Here is a 20,265-nt window from a genome sequence, read left to right as displayed (position 1 = left end):
ATATTTGGTGTATTTGTATTAGATTTTCAAATAGCTTGAGCTCTCTTTAAGGTGCAAATTTATCTGCAATTTCTTCTTTTACATTTTTTTTTTCTGGTACGATTTTTAGAAATGTCTAGCGAGATTTTGAGTCCTTTCCTACATCTTTGATGAAATTCTGATTTAGAAAGTCTCCATTTGAAGGAGGTATAAATCTCACTGTGAAAAATCCTCTCGACTTCGGTTTTCTCCACAAAGTTGAAAATACTGCTCATGACAGGATGACTATGTTACAAGTCAACCAACATCCTATAAAGAAATTCAACTTGTCAAAACTGGCCTGTTAAATAAGCTTGGAACCGCTATCTGAATAACAAACTAGATCCGAACTTGGATAGCAAACTTCAGTTTTATGGGTCTTTCAATGACCTCATTGTTATAACAAATGAGTACATCAGGTTTCCTTATCCATCAGGAAAGTCCTCCACTCTGTGTGTCAGATGACTCAGAAAACACACAAATGTCTCCCATGCTGAAAGATAAGCAGGTTCTGGATTTTCTCCATCAAGCGTCCCTTACAGCTCTATGTCAAAGTAATATCATCTCCAAATGAGGTCCTGATGCCCCAGCGTATATCTCTCAGTTCATCTGGGCATCAGACCCCTTACTTCCCAGTGAGCCTCATTCCTTTCTTTTCTTTTCAGAAATAGGCTGCATGTGCCAGCGTGTACTCATATAGGAGCATCAATAACACTATGCAATCCTGTCCCATCAGGGATCCCCGTCTCCCATCACTATCCTCTCCTGACAACATTTGGAATATTGCCCAGGTTCAAGGATGTTATCTCAATGAGCAGTATCTCCCAGCTGCCATGAGGGGAGGCAGAGGCACACAAGGCCTTCATTCCCTTCCCAAGACTATATGGGGGGGTGGGGCAGGGAAAGCAGTCAAGTGAGAACCCTCTTGACATGGGATTTCTGGAAAAGCCCTACCAGCCATACCCCTTTTCAAGACTATATCTCCTTCTCATGCTCCTTCTTTTGGTTCAAACTGACGACTTCCAGTCCCCACAACTTCTTCAGACATTTGGCAATATCTGGAGACACATTCAATAATCATAACTCGGGCAGTGGTCGGGAGAGATACTCCTGGTATTTAGTGGGTAGAGGCTAGGGAGTTTGCTCAACGTCCTATGAACAGTTTCCGCCACAACGAATTATTTGGCCCCAAGCATCAGTAGTTCAGTGGTTGAAAAACTGTGCTGAAGGTCCAGAGGCAAGAAGACAAAATGTCAATCCACAAATCAATTATTAAGTGCTTTTTATGTGGTAAAGATTGTACTCCAGATCAAAGGAGATAAAAAGGAACTTCACAAGTTAGAGAGGGAATAAAGAATGTGAGGCAAGAGCCCTGACTCAGGTACCAGTCTCTCTGAGTTCAAACCCCAGCTCTGTCACTTAGGAGCTGTGTGGAATTTGGTGAATTCCTCTTCGAGCATCATTTTCTTATCTGTATAATGCCCCAAATAATAGTGCATACATTGTCATCTTGCAGGGATTAAATGAATTATATATAGAAGTACTTTGAATAGGCCTGCCACATAGTAAACTTTCTCTCCTCCTCCACACCTCAACCCTCTTCCTATCACTTAAGCTGTCTGGGACATAGGATGAGTCTCTCGAAGCAAGAGACCTGGTTTCCCTGGTTTCAGCAGCTATGGGGTTAATGGAGAAGACCCTAGGATACTAGGGTTATGTTATGTTCCAGTTCTGACCTTGTCAGGAGCCTTGGAAAAATGACATATACAGTCCTGGTCTCTATTTCCTTATATGCAGAATGGGGATACTGGCACCTGCAAAACCACAAAATTGCCAGAAGGATAAAGTGATATTATAAATGTGAAAACTATTCAAAGATTTATTATCACAGATTTGAACTTTGAGGATAATATTTATTGTTACATATTTTACATCTTCCTGCATTCCCACATCCTTTCCAAAACTTAAAAAAAATTTTTCCATCTCCCTGAAAACAGTAGACCTGGAGAAGTCTAGCTTATTTGAAGTCCTCAAATTTATTTCTGGACAGAAGCCAATGAACTGAATTAATTTTCAAAGCTTTGCTAGGCTATTTTGAAAAATCACGATGATCATTCTCTGGTTTTAAGAGATGGGGTTAGATATACTGTATCAATTATTTAAGCCAATTAGTTAAATGCCTTCAGGTGAGCAGTCATCTGAACATGAGTCATGGCGTGAGGGACAGTCAAACCAAGTAAAGGATTGCATCAGGCACAGCAGGTGTTTGAAGCCTTAGGCGGGCTCTGTTTTGTTTTCCAGTTTTTGAGCCTATAAAATGGTACTTCCCTAAGTTGCTTAGTTCTAAATGCCACTGGCTGATCTTCATGTGACATCCTGACTTGAACCTGCTCTGCTTCTCATCTCACTTCCTGTTTGTGTCATCTGTATGGAACAAAGCCCAGGTTTAGACAAGCAAAATGATTTCTAAATCTGCAGCCTCGTTCTCCCTTTCTCTCTCCCTCTCCAAGCACATGCTGTTTTCTGTGATCTGTGATCAAGGGAACATTTCAGCCAGACTCCATTTACAGCACAAAAATGCACCGACCACAATCAAGGAATATTCTCAACTCCACGTAAAAGGAGCCATCAAAATGCATCGTAATGGACACATGTCCACCTTGTAAAGTTCCCAATAGAAATACCAAAGGAAGAGAGCATGACCCCTTGTGAAATTAGGTGTTCCGACTGGGGATTACAGAGGATTAGGTGGGAGTAAGCTATGCTCTGCTGTGCTGTCACTGCTCTGTCAAGACAGAAAGAGCCCCGTTTTCAAGCACCAGTGCCCTTCCCACATGTTAGATTTATTTTCACCAACTGCTTATATCTACTGTTGAAGTCCTCCAGTTTGCTTCTTTGGTCATGAAAGTTCATTTTCCCTTGGATCTGGACAGATACAATTATGGTAGTCATTGGGGTGATTACGCAAATTCTTGGTGCAACTTGGTATTGCCGTGATAAGGGCCATTTGCCCCCAACCACACTGTCCCCATTGGCACAGTACCTGGGGTAAGACCCTTCTATTCCTATCCCTGAACTCCTGCAATTCATAGTGAAGACTGCTGCATCCTGTATGTGTCCTTGGGAGATTTCCTCCTATCTCCCCTTCTTAACTTCTTTTGCAAATTGATGTCCAGGTGTTATGTAGAAGTGAGACTGATTTTTCCCATCCAATATGCAACATGATCTCCCACTCAAAGCAAAATCAATCTTTACTTGTCATTTTCCCCAGAGGCCTTTAAGACCATATTATTACATGTGTGCAAATACGGAAATTTACACATAGTCCCATCCCCAGAGGCAAGATAGGGCTCCATCCCACGGGCAAGAAGCTATGCCACGTGATCTAAGTCCACAGACCACTCAGAGTTTCCATTAGGATATCAGAAGGACTTTGGCTCAATGTACCCTATGGCTGACTCAGGTCTATGTTTTAGACAATGGATGCTTTTTTAAAGAATATGTTATTGCTTTTTTTTTTTTCTTTTTAGTCCACGGCAAATGTAAAAATTGATTTCCTTCACTGCTTTTTCTTAATTCCAAATAATGTTGTGTGTACTGTTGCTGCCTCAAGAAGCAGGAAGACCATAATTTACCAGATGTGAGGCTATTAGGCCTTCATTTCCTGAAGCAATGAATTAGCAACTCTTTTTCCCTGTCACAGAAAATTGTCACCAAAAATAGTCCAAGACACAATGGCAAGTCCAATTTATGTTTTGTTTCTTCAAGAGGACCCAGCTGAAAAATGAATTGACCAAGTGAGAGGAAAATTGGATAGGAAATCACTCAGGTCCAAAGGGAGGGGGGCTGCAGTAGACATTATTTAATTTTATGTATTCTATATCATAAATGTTCCAAACAATTACATAAGGATTATCCTTTTCTACTAGTCAAGATGAAAAATCACAGATGATATCTCCCATATTGCTTGCTCCAATTCTCTGGAAAACAAAACAAAACAACACTTAAATTTCTCTTTTGAGAAAGCAGCAGCAGAAAGATAAAGTTCAAGTGTTCAAATGTCTTTTTTTGTTGGAGTTGTGTTTTGGGAACAAAGAGTAAACCTAGAGTCTGGAAACTTGAGCTTTAAGATGAGTTTAATACTTTTAATTTATATTTCATTTTCTAATGCATTTCATATTATATTTAATTTTCTATGAATAACTTAGTGTTTATGATGGTTAATAACTGGAGAAAAACACACATTTTGTTCATCGAGAGCTCCCTTAATAGGTAGTATTTTCTTGACTTACTCTATGGAAATATCCTTAAGATTTATGTAGGTTTATAATTTGCTTTTAGAAGATAGTGTTCTTTGAAATAGACACTGATATTTTCATTTAATGAAATAATGGAGAATGGACAATGGAAAAATCTACTCAAAATTTAATGACAATAATATGGATTAGAATTAGTGACATGTGATCCATATTTCCAAATACATAGAGTTATGGATTTATATCCCTTGTTTGTGCACTTAGCTGATAATCATTTCTAAATTATCCAAGATCACATTAGAGATGCTTAGGAAGTGAAGTCACCACCTTTGCCCTTGAGAAACTTGGGACACCAGTGGGGAAACTGGATGGGTATTCCCGAAGCTTTTGGAAAAGAATTACCAGGCAGCACACAGGAGAGCAGGGTCAGTACGGTCGAGTTACAGACATTGAAATCAAAGACATCTGAAATGAGAAATTTGCTGTGGGCTAAGAAAAGTTAGGAAAGACTTGAATTTCTTTCCTTAAGGAATTTCCCAAAGTAAGCAAGAGAAGAGTGGGTGGAGGCAGGAAGGGAGAGGAAAATTGAGAATATATGCTGACCGCCATCTTTGAAAATCTCAGTATCTTCTTTTCAGTATATGTAACGGTTTTCATGAGATTAAAGGGGTCATGAAAATACTTAGAAGAAATAATTCTTATTGATGAAACAATACAGAAGAAAAAAAGAGTTACCCTTTGAAGAGTAGTATATACAACTCATAGTAATAAAACCATTTCTCAAGCCTGATATAAGAGGAAGGCATGTGAACGTTTTGAGAGTCTTTATGGATCATCTTACATGGTAATGTCAGGAAAACACATCCTTTTGCTGCCTCTTGAAGACTAGGAACCCTTGAAATGAAATATAGGTGATAGAACCCACTTCCTGAAACATGGGGATAAATTCTACTTAGATCCTAAAAGATACAAAACTAAGTCTTCAGTCTTCTATGCTTCCAGTTTCTTCAGGTGAATGGCCAGGGCCATATTTTCTATTTTATAATTTCTGAGTCTCCTCCTGTGTCCCAATCTCACCCCTGGATGAATTAGTCAGGCCGTTGCTCCTCTTTGTAGGCAGTGAGCTTTTTTTTTATGTATTCAGGCATGCTGTGTTCAGTACATGAGGTAATGGACTCTACCACCCAGTTCATTGTATTTTTGTTCAAAGTCCTTCCATTTTCAGGATCTGGCTCAAATTCTATATCCAAGTTCTTCTGGATCACTTTTCAGCCAGTTAGTCAGCAATACTTATAAAACACGTTCAAAAAGCCCCATAAGAGGTAAAGAAGGGGGGGAGGGGAAAGTAAAGCTCTTGCTTACAAAGAAACCATTCTGTTTGAAATGAAAAAACTCACAAAGGGAAGAATACTTAGGAACATATGTTCAGTGGTACATCATGAGCCCAGAGGAAAAGCGTAAATACTGAAGGAATTAGCTTACTCGTTTGGAATTGGAAATGTCCCACCTCCTCAGTCATTAGCCACTTAATTCTATCAATCACACCAGCCAATTGAATCTTCTTAAGCTGTTGTCGTCATCAGGTACCTAAGGAAAACACAAATAAATCAAAGTCAACACACTTTTATTTATTTATTCAGAGTTTAGGGAAAAAATGATATCACAATGTAGGTTCTGATTATGAATGAAGTATATTGAAATCAGGTCTTACATCAAAAACTGTGTGTTGGCAGTTTCACATGACATCATATGATAGATAAAAGGATTTTATGTTGACACAAACTACTATTTTATTGCAGTCGTATCAAATAAGTTAAGGCTCCTCTTAAGGACTTTAACAGATGTTTACCTTTTCTCGGCAATTACTTAACTTTCCAATTATCCAGAAAATGAGCTCATAGGGACGCCAAAACACACTAAATGATCTGAACACATGGTATTAAGAATCAGAGAACTTTTTTTTTGTTTATTTGTTTGCTTGTTAATATTGAATAAGAAGGTATAGAACTGACCTTGAGCATTTTGTTAATTACAAAGCTTCTTCTTTTATTTGAAGCTGTACACCTTGCTCTCAAACTCCAACTATCCATTTAAATGAAGGTTTTCAAATGCCATGGCAATTCAACTCCAGTAACCTGGGAAAAAGCATGGCTAACCTGTTTTCACATATTTAGATTATCCAGAATTGATTTTGTCTGTCTGTTTTCATTCCTGGGAGAATGGGCTCCCTGGGGTCACTGAGGCATTATCCCTAGGATTCTATCATTGCTTTTGGTAGAGTTTCCATTCCTTAGAACATTACTAAAATAATCAGTACTACTGTTAATGGTCAGATTATTTGATCAAGTTCAAGTTGTATAGACTCATTTATGGATCTTCTTTATTAATCTCTTTTCCAAAAATAATAGAAACTCCTATTCAAAGATATGTGTTGGAGTATCATGCAGGATGAAAAAGGGCTCCAGGTCTTCTTTTGTATTTACCCGAAGATCTAGGAATCTGGGTTCATGGAGTGAGATCCATTTCAACCTCCTTGTTCATTACTGCATCTGCTAGGCTCTAAGTTCCTGTTACTAGAGTTTTCTCTTGAATCTTTCAACATATTCTCTTTTCCTTTGGATTTCAATAGTTCAGCTATAGGGCGGGTGGGGGGAATGCCTGGGTGGCTCAGTTTGTTAAGCATCTGACTCTTGGTTTCTGCTCAGATCATGATCTCAGGATCATGAAGTCAAAACCCGTGTGGGCTCTGAGCTCAGCAGGGAATCAACTTGAGATTCTCTCCTTCTCCCTCTGACACACCCCATCTCTCTCTCTCTCTCTCAAAAAATAAAGAAATAAAATGTTTTAAAAAAATAATTGAACAATGGTGTGTCTGAATGAGAATCTCTTAGGGATTCGTTTAGCTTTTCCATTCCACTGATAAATGCTTTTCATAAACTTTGGGTTATTTTCAGCCAATTGTTTCTTCAGATATTTGTTCAGTCCCTTTCTTTCTCTCCTCTCCCACTGGGATTCCCCATTACACACAGGACTGATATGATTGGTGGTGACACACAGGTCTCCGAGGATTTGTTTAATGTGTCTGCAATTGTTTTTCTGTTTTTCAGATTGGATAAATTCTATTGATCCATTTTCTAGTTCACTAACTCTTTCTTCATTCATGTTGAATCTGATGTGGAGCACATCTCATGAATAATTCATTTTGGTGGTTATATTTATCAACTCTAGAGTTTTCATTTGGTATTTTTTTTAATCAAATAGATTTGATTTCCTTATCAGTATTCCCTCTGTGCTGGATCATTGTTAGCATATTCTCTAGTGCTAGTTTAAAATGTGCCTTGAGCATTAACCGATAGATGCTTTGAAGTCTTCACTTGCTAAATCCAACTTACAGGACCTCCCAGAGGGTATTTTCATTGATGGCTTCTTTTTCTCCCTGAGTATGGGTCATATTTTTCTGTTTTTTGGTTTCGTTATTTTTTCTTGAGAATTGGACATTTTAGATAATATAGCAACTCTTGCTTTCATTTTATTTTTATCCTGAGAGTTTTTTATGCTGCTAGGGTATTTTTTTTTTTTTTTTTTGGTTGTTGTTTACTTTCTCTCTCACTTTATTTTTAAAAATTAACTAGCTTAGGCTTAATCTGCGGGAAATAAATCACCCCTGTAGTGTATGGCTACTGATGTCTCTGCTCAGAGTTTGAAAAAAAAATCTTATTTTCCTTTTTCAGCTTGCCTTCCCAGAGGTAACCCCCGTGTCTGCACAGTTTAGTGATCTATCGATGATCGGCACACAGTATACTCAAACACCTCATGTCTATCAGCTCCCACTCTCTACTAGTGGATCTGTGTTTGGTTTGGGGAGTACATTCCAGGTCTGGGCACTTTTCAAGTCTGTTTTCATTCTTATTTTTTGCTGGGCCCTCTGAGGTCTCCGCCTCATGAGTACAGGCTTCCAGACAGTCAAGGATGCATGGAATGCTTATCAAGGCCCTCAATGCCTATCTCATTTCCAGAATCTCCCTGTCTAGCCCTCTGGTATTCCACTATATCCCACCAGAAGCTGCAGCCTCAAGCTAGGAGGGCTGAGGCTTTTCTCCCTTGCTTCTGGGTGTGGTTCTCCTGCTTTTCAGTCCAGATAAAGCTGGTCCCCTTCAACAGCAAAGCTGCTGTTTTCAGAAACTGCTTTGGTATCTCTCCAGTTCCCTAGGATGACCATTTTTGTTAGATTTGTCTAGCTTTAAAGTTGTTTTAACAAGACAGAATTTGCTGATCTCCTCATTCCCCTATCTGTGAAGTGCTACATCATTCTTATCCTAGAATCATGTTCTTTTCAAGGGATTTTAAAGGTTTACCTATGGCACTGGGCAGGTGGTCACCTGTACTGCACTGGGAGAAAGAGTCAGCTATCCAGACAGTATGATCTTAATAAGAGTCTAGCAAGGAAATAGATTAGCATTACAGTTTTACAAAATATTAAACACAAACATTAGCTCACCAATTTCATATTCCTAAATTACCTTTATGGTCTTTTAACTGATAATATTTTTCAAATTCTTTTCAGTGCACCACCAGAAAGTCCAAAAGAAAAAGATACAAGTTTTCGCTCTAATGAAGTGAAATTCCACTCCATATATTTCTATATTCCTAGTCAGGAATATAGAAAATGCCTAAAGAAAAATGTCTTTAGAAGAGAAACACTTTAACAAACATGAACTAGTGAATATACATTTAATTCCATTCATGTTGTGAGGATTAGGACAGGTTAGCCTGTACGACAAAACTCCCCTAGTCCCACCATTTTTTGAAAAGGCAACAGAATCTTTATAAAATGTTTAAAAGATTTAAGTGAATAAGTGAATAAGTGAAACAGACTGCTTCAGGTATATGCAAGACAGGGTAAGCTTTTCTTTTCTTTTTTGTTTTCCTTGATCACAGTATCACTCAGCTTCTCCAGCAGAGTGAAGCATAAGCTTTCATTTTGCACTTCTCCCCTTCCACCTGGACTCCTCTAGTCACTTGGGAGAGGTCTGAATTTAGCCTTATGTCCCATTTTCCATCAGTAATATCTAAGCTTGAGATTTATGCTCTATCAGACTTGAACTATCAACCTAGCATTATATCTCATGCAAGTAATTTAAAACATTGTGTATACTTTTGCCACTTCGGGGAGATAATAGGTGCCTTTATGATTTCTACTTGCATCTGTATTTTTCTTTACTCTTGAAATTAAAATGGTGAAAACAGATTTAGAAAATGATGTCTTCTGTATCAGAGAGATTTTCTGTTTCTTCATAGCATGATGTGTTTACAATCATGATTTATTATATATTTATAATCAAGATGCCCTGCCAGAAAGTAAAAATTCAGATTATCAGTTTAAATCTTTAGGAATAAAAAATTGGATGGAGAAGGTTGGATGTGGTCTAATCATTTCTTAACCTGATATATTTATGAAACAAAATCATTATGCCATAAAGTTAGCATAGATTTATTGTCCTCAAGGTAAAGCACAAAGAAAAATCTTTTAAATGTGGCCACTAAAATGTCCTTGTATTAAAGCATAATCAAGATATTAATCACGGTTTAGGTCCTTGACTATTTATCCTTGGAGTAAGAAAACTGAGGTGACTGTTATTCTGTTATGTTGTGCATTACTACACTATTTCCACTACCTGTAAAGTCTGCAAATTGAATCATCTTAAAAGAATTAGTCACTGTGTTAAGTTTTTTTTTTCTTGGCCCAGCTCCATTCCATGTTTTGCTATTGCTCTGAAGCATTTCCCTATTCAATGGCAATAAAATAAGCTCAAAATATATAAGTAAAAGCAACTAGTTTGACTCATACTTCTCTCTTATTCCCCAAAAATCAGTAAGCAGCACCTTTTCCCTTTTCTCTGCCCTCAACCCCAGGACACAAGAGAACTTTCCCACTTTCTAGTACCCGCCATTCTGGCACTCCTTCTTCTCTGCCAATAATTTCCAATATTCCTGTTCAGATTAACCCATGCATCCAACACCTTTCCCCCCCCAATAAACCTTGAGAAGAGACTGCCAGCCATAGCTTGTCACAGACATAAACCTGGTGACCACATGGATGGACTACATCACCTATTGACAATCAGCCAAAGGAAAGGGGCTTAATTACAATGGAAGTAATTAGATTGGGGATAAACAATTACTTCACAGGGAACCTGGACCATATATACTGCTGCTGAACACTTTAGGGGCTAAGTCATAAATCTTATAAAACCCTCTGCACTTAGCATTGCATGTAACAGAGAGTAGGTTATGGATTTAATAAATATTTGGTTAATGAATAGTTGAATGAAGTAAATGGGTGACTAAAGGATAATTAAGCCCCCTCTCATGTGAGATACCATTTCCCTGGAATAATCTAGAAAAACACCTGCCTTTTTGTAGAAGTCTGGATTAGAACTCTTTCAAAATCATCTGGCCTTCTTTGTATTTCATATATCAGCTCATCATAACTTTTCAAACCAAAGCCTAACGATAGTTTCTCATTTCATTTGGAGCAAAAGTAAGAGTACTTGCAATAGGCCATAAGACCCCAAATGGGCTCACCTTGTTCTTCTTTCCTTACCTTTCCTATCAACATTGTCTGTTCTCTTCCTCCACCCACATTGGCCCTTTGATATTTCTTGGGTTCATGAAGCACATGCTTGCTTTAGGGCCTCTGTGCTAGCTGTTCCATCTGCCTGGTTACTCTTCCCAGAGATGCACATTCCCCACTCCCTTCACATGTTGCTTTTGCAGGGAAGGCAACAGTGACCACCTGTTTAATATCTACCCTCATGGATCCCCTTACACATCTCTATTTTTTTTCTTAACCCTTAACCCTTTCCTACCGTAACGGATAACTTGCTTGTCTTTCATGTTTTTTTCTGTCTCTTCTGTCCCACCTTCTGTCCCGAAGCTCGAAAGAGGGCAGGAATTTTTGCTCACCGCTGTGCCTATAACAATGACAGGGACATTGTGAGGGCTTAATAAATATTTTTCAAATAAATTATTAGGGTTTTTTTTTTAAGATTTTATTTATTCATTGGAGACAGAAAGTGCATAAGCAGGGGGAGGAACAGAGGGAGGGCTGCAGCAGACTCCAGGCTGAACGGGGAGCGGAACGTGGGGCTTGATCCCCAGGACCCTGAGATCATGATCTGGGCCAAATACAAATGTTTAACTGACTGAGCCACCCAGGAGCCCCAAATTATTAGTTACTGAGTAAGTGTTTTGGATCAGGAACTGGCTTAAGAGTTAGAAAACTAGTACTTTGTGTTTTAGTTGTTCCTAAACCTGGCTACATATCAAAATCACAAGAAACTCTTGTTAAAATAGATTTCTGGGCCCCACCACAGAAAACTTTGTTCCGATAAACCAGAATCAGGTTCAGAAATACATGTGAGAGCCCGAGATGATTAGGATGGAGCCCCTGTCGCAGGGCTCCCGAATGGAGGAAAGAACATGACTTTGGAGTCCTAGCCATCTCGCCTCAATCTCTTCTCTGCAGTTTACTAGCTGACTGGGTGACCTTGAGTAAATTACTTGTTGACATTTATTCCTGAAGAGACTTTCCTCATCTGTGAAATAGGAACAAATATTTAGTGAATCAATGATTGAATGACTGAATAAATCTGAGGTCCTCAAAGGGATAGTCTCTAAATGACAGCCCATAAGTAAAGGAGGTAGCACAAGACTAAGGCAGAGGAGGCATTTATTTAAGGGATAGTCAGTTCCCCAGGCATGCCTACATCTCGCAGATAAACAGAGGCATATCCTGTCCACATTTCAGTTTTCTTGGTTTGGCAGAGGCTGCACTTACTGGGGCTCCATCCAGACTTGAGCTATTTAATCTCTGTACTTGAAGTAGATAAGGGTTGGCTAAGGCTGGCAGGTTATTTTGTTGTTGTTATTGACTTTGGCCAGAACTTCCATGTCATTAGCTCTTTGGAAATGTCCCAAGTTAATGTGATGGGTACATTTCGATATAAATACGTAAGTGGTATGTTGCCAGGGGTATTAATGAGTGGTTGTCTTTGAAATGGTCCTTCCAGAAGATTCCTCTTAGGGTCTGGGAAACACGAAAAGAGAATTCATGTACTGTTGAAGAAAGAAATGCCAGGGTTTATGAATGCTCATCCAAAAAGTAGTTTTCCTGCAACTTTGAAGTTTATTTTCAAAGAATAATTGGAGTGGTCTTTTCCAGTATTAACTAATTCATCCATAAGTTTACTTTGATCCTTCTCTGACATAGCTGATCACTGGGACATTTTCACAGAATTATTTATCTTTCACATCCTTTCAGTTTTATTCTGATACTGGCACATGCCATATGTTTAACAATGAGGCAGATCTTTGCAAATTTTTTGTCTTTATATAGTTGACTATTAAGTATCTATTGTATCATGACTTATAGTTCATTTCCTTATGATTCATCTCTGTGGAAACCCTTTCATATAGGAACAGGTATCATATCCTTTATTTTAGGACTTTCATAAGACCTGGATCCCTGACTTCAACAAAAGGAGAATGTAATAAGCTTTATTTTATTGTTTCAGTGATTGGCTTGCAGCTTTTAATACATGTAATCAAGGCAAGGAACATTATTTAGAAAATTATAAGAAAAGGTATATGTGCCCCAGGTCCACATGCATGCTGAGTCAGCCCTCTGGGTACCCTCTTTTTTGGCCAACTTATTGTCATTGATGTTCTTCATTCAAGAACAACAACAAAAGAAGAACTAAACAGAAGTAACATTAACAAAAGTGAATTGAAATCTTCAATATTAACTTTTAATGCAAAGACAATTGGTTGCTTGAGAACAAATATTAACATGCCCGCCCAAACCAACAATAAATTATATATTTCTTAAAAGACTGTTGGCAATGTAATGTGTGTAAGGCACTGAAATCATAATTGGCACTACCGTTTTGGCCCTGTGACCAGTTTTACATCAGGGACTTATTTTCCAGTTTTTTCCTCCGAGTTGTTACAATTATTTGCTCTAGTAGAATCTAAGTTGAGTGGCATGCACAATAAACGTGCTCCCTGCTGGAGCTCACACAGGCATTGTAAAATGCAAAGGAAAACAGTGGGGGACATTGAAGTGGTTCACACACTGACCTTTTAAAAACCAAAAAGGAGAGAAGAACATCTAAAAGGCCAGCTTAGTCCAGAATCCCACCCACACTACTCGAATGCCCACCATCCAGCCCAATCACATGTTCATATCCACCTGTCGAACGGAGACAGACTCCAAGATAATGGGACCAGCCAGGAACCAAAGCTGTAAAGTCATCAGGTGAGGGTAATTTCGACTTTGGGGAGTCCATGACGTTATTTTGCTCAAGTTGATACTTAATGTTTCTCTCTGCATTCTAAGTCTATGTTAAATAAAAAGGCCTAACTAACATAAAGCTTTTTCTGTCTTTTTACAGAAACTTTATAGGAAAGAAATGTATTTTCAATTAATTGGAAATTCTGACAGATGTGCCCAAGGCGTTAAAAAAAAAAAAAAAATGTTGTATCTAAATCTCTATCCTCCCAACTTGTGAGGTGAACACCAATTTATCTTTCTTTCTCTGACACCATCACCAATCATTAATATTCAGCTGTTAGAACAGAGCAGACCCTTTTGTCAATAATGTGTGACACAGCCTGGATATAGACTGCCTCCTGAAAGATTCTGATTCTGAGGACATGGATAGCAGTGTTTAAAAGAAAAGAAAAATGCGGGAGACAAGTCAATGAAACAAAGTAGCTATGGGGTGCCTGGGTGGCTCTTTTGCTTAAACATCTGACTCCTGGTTTCAGCTCGGTTTGTGATCTCAGGGTTGTAAGACTGAGCCCCATGTTGGGCTGCACACTGAGTAGGGAGTCTTTCTAGAGTTTCTAGAGTTTCTCCCTCACTCCCTCTCTGCCCCTCCCCACCACAGTCAGTTTCTCTCTCTTTCTCTCTCCCAAATAAATAAATAAACACATTTTTTTTAAAGGAGACAAAGTAGCTGATATGCAAAAATGTTTCCACTTAAACATTGAAATATGTAAACATTCACATATGAGTTGTTACATGGACAAGAGTTTTCATTTTTCTTTAGTATACACCTAGGAGCAGAATTGCTGGGCTAGTAATTAACTCTGTTTAATATTTGAGGAACTGCGAAACTATTTTTCAAAGCAGCTGCATGCACTATTTTACATTCCCACCAACAGTATATGAAGGTTCTAATTTTTCTACATCTCCTCCAACACTTGCTATTATCTGTGTTTTTGTTATAAACATCCTCATGAGTGTGAAGTGACATCTATTTGTGGTTTTAATTTGCATTCCCTGATGGCTGGTAAGTTCTTTTTGCTTGGAAGATTTTTTCTTTATTAGCCTATGAGTTCAGAAAGTTTGTTCAGGTTATGACAAGATGTGCCTTGTGTCCTATCATCCTGGAACCTGGAGCCTGTTTGAGCTTTAGAGTCAACTCTTTAATAGAGGAAAAAAAATCATTTTATGCTTCATAAATTTGTCATGGCAAATTATTTTCCCTCTTTCATGGGTTTTATTTCTTACTCTGGAATGTATTCTCATGTTAGCTTCCTTGGTCTATTCTTCAGATCCTGCCTATTTTACCTCATGATATTATTCTTTTTATATTTTTGCTATTTACTTGGAAGCATCTCACTAATTCCCTCAAATTTAAAAATTCAGCAATAGCTTCAGATTAGTTTATGGCAACACAACCAACCGAGAAGAGCTAAAAAACACTGGACAAATTTAAACACCGGTTCTAAAATACTAGAGAACTAGCAAGGCAGCATGAACTTGAGGGAACAAAAGATGACATAGAGGGCAAAAACAAGACAGGAGGCAAGAAGAGGGTGCGAGTGCAACATTCATCTCCACTTTTTTCCTCAAGAAGTTTGCTAATTTGCAAGCCATAAGTGGAGAAGCCACTAAGGGTAACAAATCTTTCAGTCTTTCTGGGTTAGGAAATAAAAATTTTAGTTGGAAAACCAAGAGGGCAGGCTCGGTTAAATATATAAATTTTCACTTAGATCCTTGAATGGATTCACTCTTGTATTAGCAATCAACTATAAATAGACAAAATCTCACAAAGGCTGAAAACTAATTAAATCTACTTAATGTATGATTGGATTATGATAATCTTTCCTAGGCTCACTGCCTAATAAAATAGAGTTAACCCTCTGGAGGAAGATAACATCATCCAAAGCATCAAATTATTTTTCATGTTTTCATATGAAATATCAGGCATTCCAAGGGACAAGACCAAACAAAAATCAAGAGAAAAGGGGCTTCTGGGTAGTTCAGTCATTTAAGCATCTGCCTTCAGCTCAGGCCATGATCTCAGGGTCCTGGGATTGAGTCCTACACTGGGCTCCCTGCTGAGAAGAAAGCCTACTTCTCCATCTCCCTCTGCCTTTCACCCCTGCTTGTGCTCACTCTCTCTCATGCTCCCTGTTTCTCTCTCTCTCTAAACTAACTAACTAACTAACTAAATAAATAAATAAATAAATCTTTTTTAAGAAAATGAAAAGAAAAAATAGACAATTTAATAAAATGCTGGGGCATCTGGCTGGCTCGGCTGGTAGAGTGTGCAATATTGGGGCATGAGTTGGAGCCTCCTATTGAGTGTAAACACAATTAAAAAATTTTTTAAATCTTAAAAATAAAGAAATAGGTGCAACTCAGGGAGATTGAAAAATTGGTTTTCAAATGTGGATATCGAAATAGTTATAATTACAAGGTCAAGTATACTAGGAGAAAATTGAAATCTATAGGGGCATCTGGGTGGCTCGGTCAGTTAAGAGGTTAGCTCTTGATTTCAGCTCAGGTCATGATCTCAGGGTCATCAGATGGAACCTGGAACTAGGAGTAGGGCTCGGTACTCTGTAGGGAGTTGGCCTGAGGCTCACACAGGTACTGTCTCAAAAATAAATTTAAAAACCTTTAAAAAAGGAAAACTGGATTGCATGGAGCATTGGGTGTGGTGCAAAAACAATGAATTCTGTTATGCTGAAAAGAAAAAAAAAAAAGAACATTGGAATCTATCTATCTATCAAGCAAATTTAAACTCCAAAAGTAAAAGCTCTAGAACCCAAATGAAGAACTTAATAAATGGGTTTAATATCAGACAGCATGAAGCTGAAGAAGGCTTGCAAACTGGAAGATAGTTGAAAATATCCACAGTGAAGCAGAGATGGAAAAATAAAAAAATAACAAGCACAGAAAAAAGGGTGGGAAAAATATATATATATATTCATATTCACAGTGAAAAGGATTAATCTGTGTAGAACTTCAGTTCCAGAAGAAAAAATAAGAAAATGGTACAGAAATAATACTAAAATAGGTAAGAGTTAAGAAGAACATCAATCAAACTTCAAGAATTACTGTGAAAACCAAGTAAAATAAGAGAAATTCATAACCAGGCACATCATATTTAAAACTAATAAGAATCAGATACAAAGAGAAAAATCTTAGAGGTAAATGGAGAAAGTACATGTCATTTGTAAAGAAGCAAAGGTAAGAATGAAGACTGAATTCTCATCAGAAATAACTGACAGTGGAATGACATCTTCAAAGTGCTGACATACATGCCAATGTAGAATTCATTATGCAGATATAGAGTCTTCTATTCAATTTAAATTCGAGGTATTTAACATATAGTGTAGTATTGGTTTCTAGTGCAGAATTCAGTGTTTCATCACATCCACACCCAGTGCTCATCACAAGTGCCCTCCTTAATCCCCATCAACCATTTAGCCCATCCCCCCTACCCTACCCACCTCCCCTCCAACGACCCTCAGTTTGTTCTCTATAGTTAAGAGTTGTTTATGGTTTGTCTTCCAGTTTTTATCTCATTTTAGTTTTCCTACCCTTCCCCTATGCAAATATATATGGTCTTAAAGATAAAGGCAAAATAAGGACATTTTCAGACTATCCACTACACTCCCCTCCCCAAAAAGAAACTGTTACCCATTGACTAACTTGAACTCTTCCTAACTCATTTTATGATGCAATTAAACTTTGATAGAAAAACCTGATAAGAACATTACAAAAAGGAAAATGACAGGCAAATTTATCTTATGAAATAGATGAAAAAAATTCTACATAAAATAGCAGTGAACCAAATATAGTAATACATTAAAGGAATAAAAATACATCATGACCAAATGGGGTTTAAAAAGAATAACCGTGATGGAAGTTGAAAAACCATTTAAATTAAATGGTAATTAAAACATGACAACAACTTATAGAATCTAACTAAAACCATAGGTAGAGAGAAGCATATAGTCTTAAATACATATATTGGAAAGAAAGCTGAAAGGAACAATCAAAAAATTACAGAAAATTAAATTAAAAAAGCAGGGGCTGAAAAATAATAAAGGTTAGGCAACAATTAGTAAACTAGGAAAACAAACATGTCAGAAGGATCAACAAAGTCAAACCAATATAGTTTTTTTTAAAGGGAAATTAGCAAGACTAATAAGACCGATTACTGAAGTGGGGTAATTCAAATTAGCTGTCTGATAAGTGGCCATTACCACATTTTGTATAGATATTAAAAATATCATAAGAGAAAATTATAAATAATTATAATACCAATAAATCTGAAATTTTAGATAAAAGTACACAGATAGAAAAACCTGTATTTCTTGCTAAATACACCTATCAACACAAACATTGTAAATAATTATATTTATTTGTATATATATAATTGTAAATAATTATATTATATTATATTATACAAAATTATACAAATATAATACAAATATTATACAAAAATTGTAAATAATTATAATACCAATAAATCTGAAATTTTAGATAAAAGTACACAGATAGAAAAACCTGTATTTCTTGATAAATACACCTATCAACACAAACACAAGAATAAATAGGAAATCAAAATTGTTCTTTACCTATTAGCGATTTGGATCAGTTATTAAATAACCTCTCCACAAAGAAAACTCTAAGCCCAAATGGTTTCACTTGTGAATTCTCTCAAACATTTAAGGAAGTAATAAAGCCAATATTATAAAAACTTTTCTAGAGAATAGAAAAAAGGGAACATTTCCTAACTCATTTTATGATGCAATTAAACTTTGATAGAAAAACCTGATAACAGCATCACAAAAAATAAAATTACAGGCACATTTATCATATGAAAATGGGTGAAAATATATGAAATAAAATATTAGCAAACCAAATCTAGCAATACATAAAGAGAATAGCACATCATGACCAAATGGGTTTCAGTTTAAAACTCAATGTTATTTGTCACATTAAGAGAAAAGGGAAGGCATGAAAAAAAAAAATAAAGAAAGAAAAGGGAAGGGAAATCATGTGGATTTTCTTTCATTTTTATCACCTTTATAGATAGAAAAATAATATTTAACATCCATTAATGATAAGTACTCTTAGAATCTAGGAATAAATTCTAAGGATCTTTAATTTGATGAAGGGTATCTATAAAATATCTATATCATATTTACTTGTTATTTATTGAAAAACTTCCCCCTTGATATTGGGAATAGAGACAAGTTATCTACTCTTGTCAATTCTACTTGACATTGAACTAGCATTCTTCCTTGGGGCAATAGGCAAGAAAAGAAATGAAAGGCATAAGAATTAAAGAAGAAGGAATAAAATTGCAATTTTTGGAGACAAAATTATTTTAAACAAGAGAATTCAAATGATGTACCACCAAATTATTAGAATTAATGAGTGAGATTTGCAAGTTTGCTTTATAACAGATCAATAAAAATTATATTTCTATAATACTATATATATTTCTATAATACTATAATATTCTATAGTACTATATAAAATGCTATATATATATATATATATATAGCAATAAATACAAAATTAAACTTAAAAACTATGTTTACATAAAGAACCAGCATACATCTTTTTTATTTTATTTTATTTTATTTTATTTATTTGACACAGAGGTCACAAGTAGGCAGAGAGGCAGGCAGAGAGAATGAGAGGAAATAGGCTCCCCGCTGAGCAGAGAGGCAGATGTGGGGCTCGATCCCAGGACCCTGGGATCATGACCTAAGCTGAAGGCAGAGGCTTAACCCACTGAGCCACCCACGTGCCCCCCAGCATACATCTCTTAATAAATATAACAAAAATATACATGACCTCTACATTAAAAATAAAAAATTAAACAAATCCAAAGCATTATCAAGATAAACTAACCTTAAATAATTGGAAGAACATATACAGTGTTCATTGAAACCAAAAGTCATTGTAATGATATCTATTCTCCCCAAACTGAACTATAACTTCAAATACAATTCCAGTCAGAATGTCAGCTTCTTTTGTGGATACTGACATGGTGATTCTAAAACTTATAAGGAAATTCAAAAGGCCTGCAATAGTCAAGTCTCATGATAAGAATAAATACAAAGTTGAAAGACAACTACTACCACCAGACCTCAAGCTCTATTATAAAATAACATTAGTATTTTGAGTCACTGATGTGAGAATAGACCAATAGAAGAGAAGGAAACAGACTCACATACATATGGTCACCAGATTATGACAAGGGTAGTAGGGGATTGCTACGAAAGCCTAGTTATTTCACTCATTGATGCTATGTAAATCAAATATTTATACAGAAAAAATGTGAATCTTGAATCCTGCACCATACACAAAAATCAGTTTTAGATAAAATGTAGATCTAACTATAAAGGGTGATACAGGTAAACTTTCAGAAGTGAACATAGGAAGATATCTTTGTGAGCAGGGAAATCTATTTCTTAAGCACAATTGGTGCTACACAAAACATGCTATCCAGAACAGGAACATGTAATAGATTGGACTAAATTTAAATTAAGAGCTTTTGTTCATCAAAAGATATCATAAAATGAATGGGATGGTAAATCAGAGGATGAGAGAAAAATACTGGCTACCAATTCATTCAACAGCAAACCCAGAATGTGTTATTACATT

General features: G+C 36.7%; 1 long non-coding RNA gene across 1 annotated transcript in view; it reads right to left on the bottom strand.

Annotated features, from left to right (window-relative positions):
• Positions 1–2,145: 2,145 nt before the first annotated feature.
• LOC106005650 overlaps positions 2,146–20,265 on the bottom strand; it is a 37,051-nt gene continuing 18,931 nt past the window's right edge. The window contains exons 2-4 of the long non-coding RNA XR_001179166.2: positions 11,144–11,248; positions 5,757–5,861; positions 2,146–3,998 (exon numbers count right to left, since the gene is read on the bottom strand). This is a non-coding gene — a long non-coding RNA (uncharacterized LOC106005650). The remainder of the gene's footprint in view (positions 3,999–5,756; positions 5,862–11,143; positions 11,249–20,265) is intronic.

Source organism: Mustela putorius, unplaced genomic scaffold (genome assembly GCF_011764305.1).
Source record: "Mustela putorius furo isolate JIRA1106 unplaced genomic scaffold, ASM1176430v1.1 tig00000508_pilon_pilon_pilon, whole genome shotgun sequence".
Taxonomy (NCBI): domain Eukaryota; kingdom Metazoa; phylum Chordata; class Mammalia; order Carnivora; family Mustelidae; genus Mustela; species Mustela putorius.
This window is presented reverse-complemented; position numbering and strand designations above follow the sequence as displayed.